Raw genomic sequence first — 17,368 nt, forward strand, 5'->3', positions numbered from 1 at the left:
ATCACACCATAAAACTCCTAGAAGAGATCATAGACAAAACATTCTCTGACATAAATTGTACCAACGTTTTCTTAGGTCAGTCTCCGAAAGCAATAGAAATAAAAACAAAAATAAACAAATGGGACCTAATAAAACTTAAAATCTTTTGCACAGCAAAGGAAACCATAAACAAAACAAAGAGACAACCTATGGAATGGGAGAAAATATTTGCAAACGATGCAACTGACAAAGGCTTAATTTCCAGAATACACAAACAGCTCATACAATGCAACAACAAAAAAACAAAAACCCAATCAAAAAATGGGCAGAAGACCTAAACAGACATTTCTCCAAAGTAGACATACAGACGGCCAAACAGGCATATGAAAAGATGCTCAACATCACTAATTATTAGAGAAACGCAAATCAAAACAACGATGTATCACTTCACAATGGTCAGAGTGGCCATCATTAAAAAGTCTACAAATAGCAAATGCTAGAGAGGATGTGGAGAAAAGGGAACCCTTCTACACTGTTGGTGGCAATGTAAGTTGGTGCAGCCACTATGGAAAACAGTATGGCGGTTCCTCGAAAAACGAAAAATAGAATTACCATATGATCCAGCAATCCCACTCCTGGGCATATATCTAGACAAAACTATAATTCAAAAAGATACATGCATCCCTATGTTCATAGCAGCACTATTCACAATAGCCAAGACCTGGAAACAACCTAAATGTCCATCAACAGATGAATGGATAAAGATGTGGTGTATATATATACAATGGAATACCACTCAGCCATTAAAAAAATAAACCGAAATCATGCCATTTGCAGCAACATGGATGGAACTAGAGATTATCACACTAAGTGAAGTAAGTCAGAAAGAAAAGACAAATACCATATGATATCACTTATATATGGAATCTAAAATATGATACAAATGAAATTGTCTACGAAATAGAAACAGACTCACAGACATAGAGTAGACTTGTGGTTGCCAAGGGGGAGGGAGAGTGTGACAGGGATGGACTGGGAGTTTGGGGTTAGCAGATGCAAACTATTATATATGGGATGGATAAACAACAAGGTCCTACTGTATAGCACAAGGAACTATATTCAATATCCTGAGATAAACCACAATGGAAAAGAATATAAAAAAGAATGTGTATACACGTATAACTGAATCACTTTGTTGTACAGCAAAAATTAACACAACATTGTAAATCAACTATACTTCAATAAAAAATTAATTTCTATTTTAATCTCTCATTCTACCTTATGGCAGAAATTAATCTCAGTCAATTTGGAATAATATCATTCAATTCAGCACACTCCCCATTCCTCAACTTACACTTCCTGCCACTCTCTAGAAGCAGTACTTGTAGTGACAAGTATTTAAAAACATAATTCAAACAGGCTTAAACAATAAAGGGCCTGGTTTGCTTACATCATTAAAAGCACAGAGGTAGGACCATGATTCAAGCTCAGTTTCACTTCAATTCCTTTGGTTCTGCCTTACTCCACATGCCAGTGTTATCCACAGGCTTCAGCAATTACATTTCCACTCAAGCCAAGTTCAAAGGAAGAGAAAAACAATGTGTTGGAAGTTCTTCCAAAGGAATAAGAAAAGACTTTCTCAGAGTTCCCCCAGAAAAATCTCTCCTCAGTTCTTATTGGCTCAAATTTTATTACAAGTCCATTTTTAGACCAATTACTGGCAAGGGATGTAGGATTACCTTTATTCCATTTACACCTATATTTGGAACTGAAACATATGGGCTCTGTAGGGGCAGGGTTGACACCTGAACAAAATTGGGTTCTAGTAGAATGGGAAGAGCAGGAAGTAGCAATTGCAATTTCACTACAGCCCATGGCATCAGGGCACCAGGAAGGATATATGGGTTCTCAGTCCTTATCTGTTCAAATTGACATCAGCTCAGCTGTACATTTTTCCTTCCAATCTTTGGTCCTTATTACCCTTTTGATACTAAGTCCACTCCCAGCCCCGGCATTCCCCGCTGGGCCACTTTCATCCAACCCCAAGGCATCTCCAAATCTGCTGGTTCTCAATCCCATGTTCACCACACCACTCACAGCCCCCAGGAAAACCTAGTTTTCTAGGATGATGATCTTTCATCTGCTTTGAGCACAATTCAGAGGCCCATGAGAGCCTTGTGAAGCTGTCTCTGATTCTCTCTGCCCAGATAGTTTCAGGAAGACTGGGCCACAGTGTCACTTTTTGTTGAGTCTGCCCCTTTGGAGCCACCATTTGTAAAGCTTCAATTTGGTATGCAAAAGCAATTAGCTTTTCGACCCTGCAAGGCCATTCTGGTGAAGTGTTTCAATTAGAGGGCATAAATCTTAGAGAAACTCTTGTCTTATACACAGAGATACATATATAGGTGTTTATCATTCCATTGTAACAGCAAAAAGCTATAAATGAGCTAAAGTTCCAACCGCATGGATAAAGTGTGATCTATACATTATCTCATGCTACTGCTGAATACTTTAAATGAACAACCAGATCTATATGCATCAACACGGATACAACTAAAACATATAATGTTGAGTGGAAAAAGTTGTAGAAAGATATATACATTTTACATCACGTATATTTTTAAAGCACTTTGTAACAAATATATAAAAGAATAGGCACAAAGAAAATATACTAACATCAGAATAGGGTTAATTCTAAAAAGTTAGGGGTTTAGAAGGGGAATGAGATGGAATTACTGGAGGTGCTTCACCTGCACCTACAATGTTTTATTTCTCTTTGTGACAAAGGGATCTGAGGGAATATGGCAAACGTTAACAGCTGGTAATTTGGGGATATAAGTACTCATATCTTTGTGATATTAATCTCTATACTTTTCTTTATGTTGGAAATATTTTATAATTCTAGAATTAAAATAGCTATTTTAATTTAATAATTTTAGAAAATGATTACCATCTGTGGACTGTAAATCAATGGTTCCTAGAGTTGGGGTTTTTATGGCTGTGGGGGGCTTGTACTATCTGTCAGAACATCTGTTGCCTCTTCCTGGAGCAACTCTGTACTTCCTCACCGTGTTGAACTCAGCAGAGGCCATGAACTTACTTTTCTTTTCTTTTTTTTTTTTTTTTTTTTTTTCTGCGGTACGCGGGCCTCTCACTGCTGCGGCCTTTCCCATTGCAGAGAACATGCTCCGGACACGCAGGCTCAGAGGCCATGGCTCATGGGCCCAGCCGCTCCGCGGCATGCCGGATCCCCCCGGACCAGGGCACGAACCCGCGTCCCTTGCATCGGCAGGCGGACTCCCAACCACTGCGCCACCAGGGAAGCCCATGAACTTACTTTTTCCAGAAATGTAGATGGAAGTGATGCGTGTCCCTGGGAGCAGGAGTTTTAAGAGAATGCTCATGATTTTCTGTGCCACGATCCAGCTGTCCGAGAGAGGGGCTGCTCTGTCATGGTCTTAAGCCGACCTGCAATGAACATAGACCGTGAGCAGAAATAAAACTTGTTCGCAAATCACTGAGATTTGGGCTTGTTTACTACCTCAGCCTATTCAGGCTATTCTAACTGGCACAATTTAAAAAGCACTGTAAGTGAGACACCAGCATGGCATGGGCTTTCAAAATCAATACTGACATCTCTTAGCACCATATTTCTTTTCTTTTTTTTTTTTTCAATGCAGAAGACATTACAGCAAAATAAGGAAGAGTTATTTAAAGTCAGCAAATTTAACACTTTGAAAACGTAACACTGCCCCCCTCTGCCCCTACCACCACGGTCCTATTTGGCATCAGACTTATGGAAAGCTTCATCATAGACTGGCTTTTGGGATAAACCAGTGATTTCAACCTGGGATGTGCAAAGACTTTGCAAGATTATATATATATATATAAAATTTAAAGGGAATACATTTCCCTTGTATCTTCAAATTCCATTTGTATTTGTTTCCAAATTTGATAATCTTGGTAATTTCTAAAACTGATAAACTTGATAGCCCTGGTAATCTCTGGCCAGCTGTTATGCTGGTATAACTGTGATGCTGTGTCATGTTGTTCTGTGTTGTATTGTTATAGTTCTCTGTTCCCGTCTCCCCTTTTTCCCATTAAAAAAGAAGAGCTTGGGGGGAGGGGAGGCTCCCCTGGTGGCGCAGTGGTTAAGAATCTGCCTGCCAATGCAGGGGACATGGGTTTGAGTCCTGGTCCGCGAAGATCCCACATGCCATGCAGCAACTAAGCCCATGCGCCAAAACTACTGATCCTGTGCTCTAGAGCCCACGAGCCACAGCTACTGAACCCACATGCGCTCTAGAGCCTGTGCTCCGCAACGAGAAGCCACCACAATGAGAAGCCCGTGCACCGCAATGAAGAGTAGCCCCTGCTCGCCGCAACTAGAGAAAGCCCGCGGGCAGCAAGGAAGACCCAACACAGCCAAAAATAATAAATAAATAAAAATAAATAAATTTTTTTAAAAAAAGAAGAGCTTGGGGAGTTCCCTGGAGGTCCAGTGGTTAGAACTCAATGGTGTGGCCAAAAAAAAAAAAAAAAAGAGCTTAATTCCCACACAACCAAAGTTTACAAAGGTACGCTGTTTGGGATACAGGTATCTATGGGACATCCATCACAGGAACAATTTTAAATACTGGTATCTGTGCTGAGAAAGTAAATGATTCTAATGACTGGGTTTCTAATCCTTTTGTGGGTCAGGTAGCTTCCAATTCTTTTGCTCTTAATAGCATTGAACCAAACTTAGCCAGTTGCCCACTGATCATTAAAAAATATATCTTGAAAGAGTACTAGGTTATATTTAGCAAGTAACTTAGAAATCATTCAAAAAATTGAGTTACATTGCCTAATAAAAGTTCTTCCAGTCCCATTACTTACTGCTGTGAATGAAAGTTTCTTGAGGTTTAAAACTAGAAAAAATGATAAAAAACAGAGAATATGGATGCGGACCCGTCTCTCATGCTAGCAATAATGAATATTCATCACAGATAATTGAACTAATTTTTTAAAATCCCTATATCCCACACTAAGATGTAAATTTCCAAGTAAAACACTACTTTATAATTTTTTATAATTGTTGATCAACATTTATATTTGTTTTTAATCAAATGTACATGTAAAAAATATAGATAACTGAAACCTACAGTCACAGAAATATTTTGTAATTTAAAATCTAATTTACATACTTATTTTTTTACAGAGAACATATATAAGACTTTATATATATAACATTGTATCTTATATATAAGATATATATGCATAAAACATTACAATATAAGTCTTTTGGGGAAGTAAAATTCAAATACAAGTTTAAGGAGAAAAAGAATTGTGTGAAAATTATTCATTTAAAATTTCTTGCTCATGTAATATTACAATGGCTGATGGTGTACATCAAATCCCTTTGGCATTTAGCTTCCATTGTGTACATTTAAAGGAGTGTTACAGCAGTTTTATTTTAAAATGTCTATTTCCACAACCACAGGAAAATCTATTCCTTACAACCATTCAAACTTATAATTTAAAGTTTTACGTACGAAGTTAAAAGTGTACTTGAATTTTTCAAAATTATTCTAAGGGGTACAGACCACTATCATATTCCCAGAGACGGACCCTCTCTCATGCCCATCCCTCACCCTTCATCTCCCAGTAGGCTTCCAGCATTGTCCACATGGTGGCAGTAGTGTCTGTGCAGAAGGACGGATTTCCAAATCTAGATGACTTCTAAATCATTCCCATATTTCATTTTCAATCAACATGTTAAATAAACAGTGTACATATAGCATTAGAACAATAAAATGTCCACTGTGACTTACCACTGTTGAATTTTAAAATATTTCATTAAGTTTTCCAGTCATGTAACAAATAAGCTGTAGTTATAACTACCAGAGCTATGTAAATCTCTTTTCACCCACCTGGGAATGACCTGGACATTAAATTCATTTTTTACACTCCTCTCTGCTTTTCTCTTCCCTGCTGCTTACACAGTCTCTGGCCACCCCCCAGCTTCAGTTGCTAAGCAACTAAGAGAGCTTCCTTGTTTTTGAACACTAACCATTAACTGCCCTCGTTTTCTCTAATGAGAACATGGCTACAGCCCAAAAATCACCTCCTTTTTCTGAAAAACAGAGCAGGATGCTTATGACTTATGCTAATAGTACAGCAAATCACATCTCAATAGAAAAGTGCAGGAAAAGGAAACCCAGAATGTTTGAGCAACTCTGAACACAATACCCAAACACTGTGCTAATAAGGGTTCAGTTTGCCTTATTTTTAAAAATCATGATATTATTAAGCACCTATTATATGCCAGGTACTGTGCTAAGTGCTTCACATTTATTATTTCTTTTAATCTTCAAAATATTATTTCTTTTAATACTCAACCCTATTTTTTGAAGGTTTTTACAACACTGGACAGAGTAACTTTATAAGATTCGGTTGAGTGCAAGGTACATTGTTTTTTTTTTTTTTAGAAAGGACTATTGCCAAAAGGGAGGAAGGAATAGGAAACTTTGACAGGTAACCATTCACCAGTCATTCTTAGGCAAATTTGTTTTTTTTAATTTTTATTTTCATTTTTCAGACTGGAAAGCTGAGACCCATAGAAGTTAAAGGACTTGCCTAAGTCACAGAGCCAACAAATGGCAGATTTAGATTCTGTCTGACTTTTACACCATTATGGCACACTGCCTCTTGCTCATATTAGGTTCAGAATGTGACAGGAATTACTATCTTAGCTCATTAATTCATAAAATGGTGCACTTTTTCCAACATGTAAAAGTACGATGAGAATTTCAGTAGTAAAGCTCTAGCAGGCTCTTCTCTATACACAAATGGAATGTTCTCAGTCCCTGTGTGAGCAGAGTTAAACTAACCCAAGTTTAAACTTTGCCTTGCCACTCGTATAACCTGAGAAAGGGAGAAAGTCACTTCCTCACATTGAGCCTCAGTTTCTCCTCTATAAAAAAAAAAAGAGCATCTATTGCATAGAGATGGTTTGAAAATTAATGTTGTATGTTCAGCAGGATATGTTAAACTGTTGCAACACATGGACTCCCAAATGTATAACAGCTCAAACAGTACAGAAGCTTCCTTCTCACTCTCACTTTAGCTCAAGGCGGGCGTGCCTCTTTGGCAGCACAACCTCTCCTTCAAGGTAGCAGGTTGCTAGCAGTTGTGCTACCTTCAATAAATGACTTTTAAGATCACCCTGGGCATCAGCTCCATCCAGGTAAGCTAGACAGGGGAAGAGTTGGAGAAGCAAGTTTGAGAGCTTTGTAAAGCCCCTGGAGGTGGGATACCTCACTTCCAGTCACATTCCAGCTGGAACTCAGGCACATAGATGCAGCCATGTGTAAGAGCCTGGGGATGTAACCTGGCTGAAGGCCCAAGAAGAAAAGGACCTCGAATTTGGGGAACATCTCAATCTCTGCCAAGGGATCATGTTTCTGTGACCATTTCTTACCACACACAGAGTAAGAGTTGAGTAAATGTTAGTTTCTTCTCTCCCTCCCTTCTTTCTTGCTTGCTTTTATTTTTCTCTTTCTATCATCCATTCATCTATATAGGAAATATTTCTCATATAAGACATAACCATTCATTGTGGTGTGATAACTCTTCAATTGACATTAAAACAGTAAAGTAGCGATGAGATGATTTTTATAGTAAACAACTTTTTGTCAAGCGGGAATCTAAGTCTTCTCAATAAACATTAGCTGTTTCGTTATGATTATGATTTCCCCTTTTTTAAGTTGTCATTGCCTATAAAATACTTGATCTACTAAGTCACAAATAAAGAAATATTTGAAACAATACTGGATCCTCCATGTTTCACTTTGTAAATATTCTAGAATACTGTAAGTTCTCAGAGTTGGAAGGGCCTCTCAAGGTCAATTTGACAAATATCCTCAGTTCAGAGGTGAGAAAAATAAAGTGTAAAGTGAGGTGATATGCCCAAAATCCCACAGCTAGTCCATGGCGGGGCTGGGTCTTTGCACATCTAGTCAAGCTCTTATCAGTGATCAAGAAATGGTGTAAATATTGAAGAGGTGCATGCAAAGCTCTTCGAGAACCCAGAGAAGCTTAACAGAAATGTAGAAACAATTCTGATTTCCTCAGAAGGCTGATGTTAAAATGCCAATTTTATCTAGAATCAACATCATTTTGGGTTGAAGTCATTTATCAAATTAGCTAAATAATTTCAAGGCAAGAAAAAAAATTAGGAGAATTGACTTTTGATGGAGGGATGAAGTGAGAACTGGGGAAGGTCCAGACCAGGGTGTGAGGAGGGATTTTGAAAGACAAACATAAGTGGAGCAGAAGATATTTGCATGGGGGAGGGATTGGGAGAGGGGTGGGGGAAGGGCTTCAGCTGCCAAGAACCAGCAATAAAGCCTTTGAACATCTCAGACAGAGGGTTTTTTAACCTTATTTATTAAGAGTTTATATAGCAAACAAAAACAGAAACAGAAACAAAAAACTCAGAAGGCGGATAGTGAGAGCTTATATAGCAAAAAAAAAAACCTCAGAAGGCAGATAGCAGAACATTTTAAAGATGAGCAAGTTAATGTTCAGAAAGCAAAAATGACTTGCCAAAAGAAATAGCAGAGCTGGGATTTGAACCTGGTCTTTGGACTCTGAATCCATTAAACTTTCAACTAACATATGCTATAGGAAAGGGAGCATTGAGTTACCAAAGACAAACTTCATTCACTTCATGAATTCACTGTTACAGGCCATTGGTAGACATTGTAAATATGGCCCCAATTCTCCACTCACCCTCATTTATCCATTGCTCATTGCAATGCAACTTTACAAATTCCTCCTCTCAGTTGGTAGAATCCATTTTCCCATATCTTAAATCTGACTGGCCTAGTAACTTGCTCTGGCTAAAAGAATGAAGCAGAAATCATGACATGCCAATTTGAAGTCAAACTATAAGAGACTTCATGTGTTTCAGCTTTCTCCACTTTGGACTTCTGCCTCTAAATTAAGAAACAGTTTGGTCTAGCCAGATGGAAGATGAGAGACCATTTGGTGTAGAGATAATTCATGCCAACAGAGACCTTCCTAAACTAGCCAGATCCCAACCAACCCACCAGCTAACAGGAAACACATGAAGAATCCAGACAATATCAGTCAAACCTGGCCCAGATCAGCAGACCTGCCAAGTAGACCCACAGATTAACAATAATAATGGTTATTTTAAGCCATTACATTTTGGGATGATTTGTTACTCAGCAAATGCTAACTGATACAATGGGAATCTTGCTTCAGAACTAGCTTGAGGATCAGCATAGCCCAGCAATCCATAAAGATTTGCCCAAACATTATAGGAATATACTGAAAATTTGTGCCAACTACCTCTAGTTTCCACAGTTTTCTTTTGTAACTGGCAAAATATATATTGCTCCTCCTCTGCAAAAGCAGAAAATATCCTTAAATGAAAAAACAAAAATCTCTCCTCTCAGTCACAACCATACCCCATTAAAGAAATGCTGAACAAATGTCTTTTAAAAATTAATCCTAAGGTCATCAAATAATTAGGTTGTCAAAGAGCCTCTTTGTTTTTGTTCAACCTTGTCTGCTTTGTGTATAGATCATGGCATAGAGATGCTAATAGGGTCATGTACTAATTGTCCTCATTTCCTTGGAAAACATCAAAAGAGAACAGCAAGAAGAGTACTTTTTTAGTCCAGAAATAGAGAAGTTATTAGGCCTTTGAGAGGTAATATCAGGTCAAAAACTGATGGCTGAAAAAGATGTCTCATTCCTCCAGTCTGTAAGTCTCCCCTCTTTCCTAAACAACTCGTCCTGTGTAACAGGCTAGCCTTTAGAGTATCAGTTCTAGACAACAACTCATCTTCAGACTTTGCTGAGTTTGGAGGGTCAAGTTTCAAGAAAACCAGGCAAAGTCAATTATGAGTTATGTGAGAATGGAAATTCCATATGGTTTCTGACTTGTAAAAAAATATTTTTTTTAACTCTATCTTCTCCACCCAAACTTGTTTTTTTTAAGTATAACCTTGTCTTGTGGTTACTCTCTAAAAGAAAGTATTTTAAAAGGTCTACTTTGGAAATAAAAAAGTACTTCAAGTTCACCTTTGGTCTGTGTCAGCAAGTGTTTCCACAGGCTGTTTGCCAGCAGGCTATTGGTGCCGTGCAATTTGTTCAAGGCAGCCTGCCCTTCTTCAGACCTACGGTAGATGAAAAAAGGAGAGTGATTTGACAGTTACATTTTAAATCTACTTAATATTGAAAACATTTAAATAGAGCATAAGGAATTCAGTTCTCTTATGCCAGAGGCCAATTATTCCCCCACTTAACTTATGAGAAGGTGTTATCCCATGTTTGGGAGCATGGGTTTGACACTCCAGTTCTGCCGTTTACTTGCTGTTTGGCCTCAGTTTCCTCCTCTGTAAAATGGGCTGATACTAATGTCACAGAGTGGTTTTTAGGAAAGGATGCCAGGTACATAATAATAAGTGGCCAACATTTATTGAGCTGAGCCCTGCACTGAACATGCAACACCTCATTTAAATCTCAGATGAGGAATTGAGGCTTGGCGGTTTCATGCTTAGGCTATAGCTTGCAAATAGCAGAGCTCATATTTGAGCTCAAATGTGTCTGATCTGAAACCTCCTCCACGCACTTCCTCTTCTCCTTCTGCCAGCTCTTTGCAGATAAAGAAGACTCTAGGGAACAGCTGAGACACAAGCAGGAAGGGATTTGAATTGCTGATTCCACACGTGGAGGGCAGCCTTGCTCTGGGAGGTGAGTGAGAGAGTAATAAACTTCAATTATGTTCGAGCCATTGTATATTGAGGTCGGTCTCTTTGTTACAGCAGTTTGGTCCACCCCAACCAATACAGTTGACAAGTACAGAATTCAACACCAAATATGTTAGCTGAATGATGTTAAAGGCTAGTGAGATCAATCTGTGATGATCTAATATCCCCACCTCCTGAGGAAAACATACATGAGAAGCAGGAGAGCAGGGAGGTAAGAGCACGATCTTCCATTTCAGACAGACCTGGCTTGAGCCCAGCTCTGCCACTAACGAGGTGTGAGAGAGCAGGTAAATTGTTGAACCTCCCTGAGCGTTGGTGAACCCAGGTGTAAAGTGGAGATGATAATAACCACCTAAGGTTTTGTCAGGATTGGATGATATCATAACATAAAGTGCTCAGCACAATTAATAGATTCTATGACAATAATCATATCAAAATGCCATCCGATTGGGTGAGAAAGTTTCCACCAGCTGGTCAGAGCACGCTTGCTAAAAGACAGCGATATGGTGACATGTAGACAGTTCTTACTCTTCAGGCTGTCCTTCTTGTCTCCCGTTTAACTTACTCATCCTCCTTGCTCCAAGGGTAGTCTTTCAGATGTAACAGTAACATTAGGTAGGGTACCACTTTCTCTCACATTCCATCTAGATTTGATTTCCAGTCCTTGCCATTCTTCCTTTTGACCTATGACATTTCCTTTTTTTTAAATGCTATTTTACCAATTTAACTTAGACTAAGAGAGCAACAGTATTTCCCTGTTTCCAAGGTTGAATGCACTCGTTCCTCTGAGCCCCAAGTACTAATCACAGATATTCAATTCTAGGCTCACCTTGCCCGCTCATCGGTGGGAGGAAACTCAGATAAAGAAAGAATATCTTCACAGGCCAGCCTGGCCACTCCACGGAATGAAAAGAACGCCCAGATCCACTTACAACTGACAAGTAGCATTCATCACTGGAAAATAGCCCCACTGAAATTTTCTACATCAGCTGAGGCAATGACACCATCTGTGTGGGCTTGCGTCACGTGACAAAGGACGCATAGTTACCATCCACCCTCATTTATCCTGATGAGGTGAGAATCTTGGGATCTGCCCAAAAACCAGAGAGACAACCTCAAAGGGGCAGGTGGCCCCTCACTGAGGTGGCGGCTGCCATGAGAAGAATGTCCTGGGTCTTGAAAACCATCTTGTGTCTAAATTTCACTTCTTGCCGAAAGCTTGGGGCAAGGCCGTTGTATAGCAATCTGCGCCGCAGGCCAGGAGGGTTAGATCATTTATTTATCCCCTTTCCATTGCCTTCCACCCATCCCCTAAATCCCACTAGTGCTACAGCTCTTCAGGGTGTTTGGTTGTATGTCATTCTCCAAAGGGAAAATTCCCCTCCCTCTAAGTCTCACCCTTGCCATTTAATGATTTTTCTTTAAGATTTTTTTGATGAGGACCATTTTTAAAGTCTTTATTGAATTTGTTACAATATTGCTTCTGTTTTATGTTTTTTGGCCACGAGGCATGCGGGGTCTTAGCTCCCCGACCAGGGATCGAACCCTCACCCCCTGCACTGGAAGGTGAAGTCTTAACCACTGGACTGCCAGGGAAGTCCCCATTTAATGTTGTTTAAGTATTTCTACTTTGTCTTGTCTTAATATTTCTTGTAATGGACTAGATTCAACAAATATGAGTGCTGATTATTCCTAAGACAATCTGCTCAGTCTATATTTCCAAGTTTCTAGTAAAATCCCTTTGGCTTCTCTTGGGTCCAGTCACCATGATCATAACCAGACTACCAAGTTCATAAAAATCTTCCATAACACATTAAGTTGCACTCTAGTGCACCATTTTTCAGTTGACTAAATTGGTGCTACTTGGCTACAGCTGTATGACCGTTACAGTATTTCCTGGAATAACATTTACTTTATTGCAAAATACTACAAACCACATTGTTTCACAGTAATATTCAGCTAGTATTTTAACTCCAGTATGCCTGGCACACCTAAACTTTTTCCTCCTTTTCTCCTGTTCTAATGTTCTTCAGTATCTGAGACAAATGGGCAAGTAGGAGTTATTCAAGAAGTGGATACAATTCTTTGGAAAATGTTATTTTTTTCCGAACCACAATTCAACCAGTGTTACTGGAATTTCTACCAATGTAGGAATTTAAGCAGCTGTATATATTCTCTCTCTCTCTTTTTTTTGATAGCAGTTTCTCAGTGCTATAGATTAGGAGTTGGCAAACTATAAGCCCCAGCAAATCCAGCCTGTAATCTGCTTTTGTAAGTGAAGTTTTACTGGAACATAGTCATGATCGCTTGTTTTGTATTGTTTGTGAATGCTTTCACGCTACAACGGAAGAGTTGATGGCCCACAAAGACTAAGATGTTTATCATCTGATCCTTTACAGAAAAAGTTTGCTGACTCCTACTGTAAATGAAACACTTAAGTGAATCAATTTGTATCTGTGAGGTTGGGGATGGGATGGAAGAGATGAATTCCACATGATCGGCAGGAAGGTTATATTTAGGATTTCCCCTCCATAAGGGGTTGAATAGCTTCCCCCCAAAATTCATGTCTATCCAGAACCTGTGAATGTGACCTTGTTTGGAAATAGGGTCTTTGCAGATGTAATCAAGTTAAGATGAGGTTATATTATGCATTAGGGTGGGCCCTAAATTCAGTGACTGGCATCCTTATAAGGAGACGGAGGTTCGGAGACACACATAAAAGAAGGCCATGTGCCAACAGAGGCATAGATTGAAGTGATACTATTATAGCCAAGGAACGCCAAGGATTGCCACAGCTACAAGAAGCCAGGAAGGGGAAAGGAAAGATTCTTTCCTAGAACCTTCAGAGGGAGAATGGCCCTGCTGACATCTTGATTTCACGTTTTTCGCCTCTGGAAATGTGAGAGAATAAATTTCTGTTGTTTTAAGCCACCTTGCTGACAGTAATTTGTTACAGCTGCCCCAGGAAATTAATACACCCTCTATTCGGGTTTCAGCTGTAAAGTCCTTTGACTAGCTTTCTCTTCACCATGAAAGGACGACCAAGCAGCTAATGCAAATGCAGGTCACAGGTGCACAGAAAATTTTACATACATGTAAAAATGACTTAAAATATTTTTTCAACTATGTAAGCTAGGACTGTGTTAGAGTAGAGATGAGAAAGTAAGGGAGTTAAATCAGATAACTAAGAAAGTATATGCTCTTACAGTGCTCACATTTTTCACTTTAGCATGTAGAAAAAGATTATTACCTCTGTCAATTCTCAGAGCCACATATTAAACATTTTCTTTCCCTCTAATTTGAGCACTCTTTTTCCTATAGCCACATTGCTCACTCCCTCGTTTCCTTCAGGTCTCTGCTCAAGTGATACTTTATCAAAGCCTTCTCCTGCCACCTTACATAAAACACACACACACACACACACACACACACACATCTTTGCTCAGTCTCTTTGTATCCTCTTCAACCTGACTTTTCTTCCAAGCACTTATATTCATTTATTGTCATCTCCCCTCACTAGACTATAAGCTCTGTGAGTTCAGGGACTTTGTTCTCCTTTGTTCACTTATGTATCTCCAATGTTTGTGTTTATGAAGCAGGAACATGGGGAGATAGGGAGAGTGGCCTGGGTTCAAATTTTGGAACTAGCATCTCCTAGCTGTGTGATCTTGGGTAAGTTTTTCATCTCTCTGAGCCTAACTGGCCTCACCTATAAAGCAGAAATCAGAAGACTGGTAACAATACATGCTGAACACATTGTAGCTTCTGATATAACATTATAGTCCATGTGGAAACACCAGACTTTAAGGTAGAGTAATTCCAGTCTTCATTCTCCATTTTCTGGAGCAAGTGGGGCACTAGTGGCTTCACAATTGAGACACATATGAAATTGACCTTTAAAAATAACTTTTCATACTCAGAATATGCAATATAACCAAAATGTCTTCAAAGTCGTAAGATACATAAGAATTGGTTTGCCATTTTATCTTTGAGAAGGATAAGAAAAAGAGACGACTGTTCAGTTAGTTTAAACTAAAAGGGGATATTTTAAAACTAGGTAAGAACGTGATATCCAAGATGAGGACTCAGAAGGGTCTATCTGCGAACCAGGAAGTCAGGAACCAAGGCATCTTCTCTCTTCTTTTCTGCTCTGCCCCTCCCTCCCTCTGCCTCCCTCTCTCCTTCTCCCTCATGCTAGCTTATTTAGAGTAACAGACTCACTTTTCTCTGTTTCTGCAGGCACACAACGGTGGCTGTAGTCCTGGCTCCACACAGTCCTGGCTCTCAGCTGACCTGCCCAGCAAGCATCTAGGGCCAAGTTTCAAAGTGTGATTTGCATCAGAATCTCATGGAGGTGCTGGTAGAATATGGACATTTCTGGGACCCACCAGAAGGGGAGCAACTGGACTCTTCCTTCTTCACAAGCGCTTCATGACCCTTATGCACCTGAAACTTGAGGGCCACAGAACTGAAATCTGTGTTCTAATTCTAAATCACAGGAGACAGAGACTGATTGGCCTAACTGAACATATGCACTGGTCTCTAGTCATCTATGGGCAGAAGGGGACAGAGTCACAGAATATGAGTGGCCGCAAAGGCCCATATCTGAAATAGGACGTCAGCCTCACAAATAGGAATGACTTTTGCAAAAGTTACATCTGCCTCTAAACACCCAGAAAGGACTTCCCTGATGGCGCAGTGGTTAAGAATCCACCTGCCAACGCAGGGCACATGGGTTCGAGCCCTGGTCCAGGAAGATCCCACATGCCGCGGAGCAACTAAGCCTGTGCACCTCAACTACTGAGCCTGCGCTCTAGAGCCCACGAGCCACAACTACTGAAGCTCGGGTGCCTAGAGCCTGTGCTCTGCAACAAGAGAAGCCACTGCAATGAGAAGCCCACACACCACAACCAAGAGTAGCCCCTGCTCACCACAACTAGAGAAAGCCCACATGCAGCAACAAAGACCCAATGCAGCCTAAAATAAATAAATTAATTAATTAAAAAAATAAACAAACACCCAGAAAGCTGGAGACTGGACCTTGGAATGCTGCTGTGTGAAAGGTTCACACATTCAGAAACTTACATGCTAGAAGCAATGGCCAAGAACCACAGGAAGAGGGTTTCTACCTTATTTCCACCTTTCAGATCTCTCTTGGGTGCATTAATTAGCAGAAACAAATTAACGTTCAGAACCCTAGCTGCAAGGGAGTCTAGAAAATGTAGTTTTATCTTTTCAGCCTCTCCAACTGGAAGAAATGGAGGTTGAGTGAGCTAAAGTATAGTATCTAACATAAATGACATCCTTTACTATTTTTGTACTTCTGTAGCATGGTAAGAATCAAGTCACCATTTTATCTTTAGATTTTCTTCTATGTAGATTTATGTTTAGATCCCCCCCCTATTTAGAAGAGGAAAACTAAAACACGTTCAAAAATATTCTGACATCTTAGTAATAAAAGTACACTGTTAGGACTTTAAAGCAAATTTGGCCAATTTGCTTTAAAGTCATTGGATTAAACACATGCAATCCAAATGTCATAAAGAAACCTTCCAACCCCCAAACCCCAGTAAAACCAGTTTAAACCCCAACCCTAAATACCACAACTTGTGCCAGCATAGAGCCCACCCCCAAATTCTCATGCACTCCACATGGACTTAGGTTCCCAAAATCAATTTGATCTTGAGGCTCCTGCTTCCACATATGGTCTCTCTGTTATGCACCTTTTTGATCCAGGTGAGGAATTTAACCCTTGCTAATTTCCGCAAGATTTCATTCACAAAATATTAAACAAGCAAATAGGTTTTACTACAATAACACAGCATTGCAAACAACTTTGAACAATAGGCACTGTAATTATTGAAAGATCCTCTGTCCACTCCAGTGCCATGAGGTTTAATGACCTTAGTCTCTACTTAGTTTCAACCATACTCCATCTCGTCAGCTGAGTCATCTGTTCTTTGGAGCAGGGGGGAAATCTCACCCAGAAGGGTTTAGTCTTATTAAATGACAGGAATAGTATTTATCTGCAAGTAAAGAAACAGAACTACAATGACCTAAACAAATAGGAGTTTATTTTTCTGATATAACAAGGTGTGCTACAGAGAGAGGCAGTCCAAGGCTAATATAATTTAGTCAGTGATTGCATACGTGTCCCAGCCTCTGCCAGTCTTTCTGCTCCACTATTATTAGACATTGTCATTTTTTCTCATGTATATGGCCTCCTGGTTACAAGATGCCTGCTGCGTTTTCAAGCATCAGGTTATTCTCTAAGTGATTCTAAGGCTCAAGATCAGATACATGTTAACTATGATATTCATTATGTATTTTTAACTACCATGAACGACACTATACACAAAATTTCAGAAACTAACACAGAATTAGATTTTTAGTATATAATTGCCTGAGCACATGCCAATGGATGTCCTGGTACAGAGATAAGACAATAAAAATATTTAAAATTATAAGAGCTCCTCTATCTTAAATGTCTCTGTGTTATGTACCAGATAGGCATTTTACATTTTATTTAATTGTCATGACTCATCATTTTACAGATAAAAAGACTGAGGTTAAGTGTTGTTAAATGAGTTGCAGAAGGTCAC

At 39.4% G+C, this 17,368-nt stretch overlaps 1 protein-coding gene across 13 annotated transcripts in view; it reads right to left on the reverse strand.

Annotated features, from left to right (window-relative positions):
* NAV3 (neuron navigator 3) overlaps positions 1-17,368 on the reverse strand; it is a 1,262,224-nt gene that overhangs the window by 1,150,948 nt on the left and 93,908 nt on the right. For 12 of the 13 annotated variants that reach the window (XR_013830383.1, XM_079936019.1, XM_079936018.1 and 9 more), the window contains 2 exons: positions 10,078-10,172; positions 3,317-3,447 (listed from right to left, as the gene is read on the reverse strand). The gene's annotated coding sequence lies outside the window, so the exon portion shown is untranslated. The remainder of the gene's footprint in view (positions 1-3,316; positions 3,448-10,077; positions 10,173-17,368) is intronic. The other variant, XM_079936021.1, reaches the window with a different exon arrangement.

The sequence above is a fragment of the Stenella coeruleoalba genome, assembly GCF_951394435.1.
Source record: "Stenella coeruleoalba genome assembly, chromosome: 11".
NCBI classification, from domain to species: Eukaryota; Metazoa; Chordata; class Mammalia; order Artiodactyla; family Delphinidae; genus Stenella; species Stenella coeruleoalba.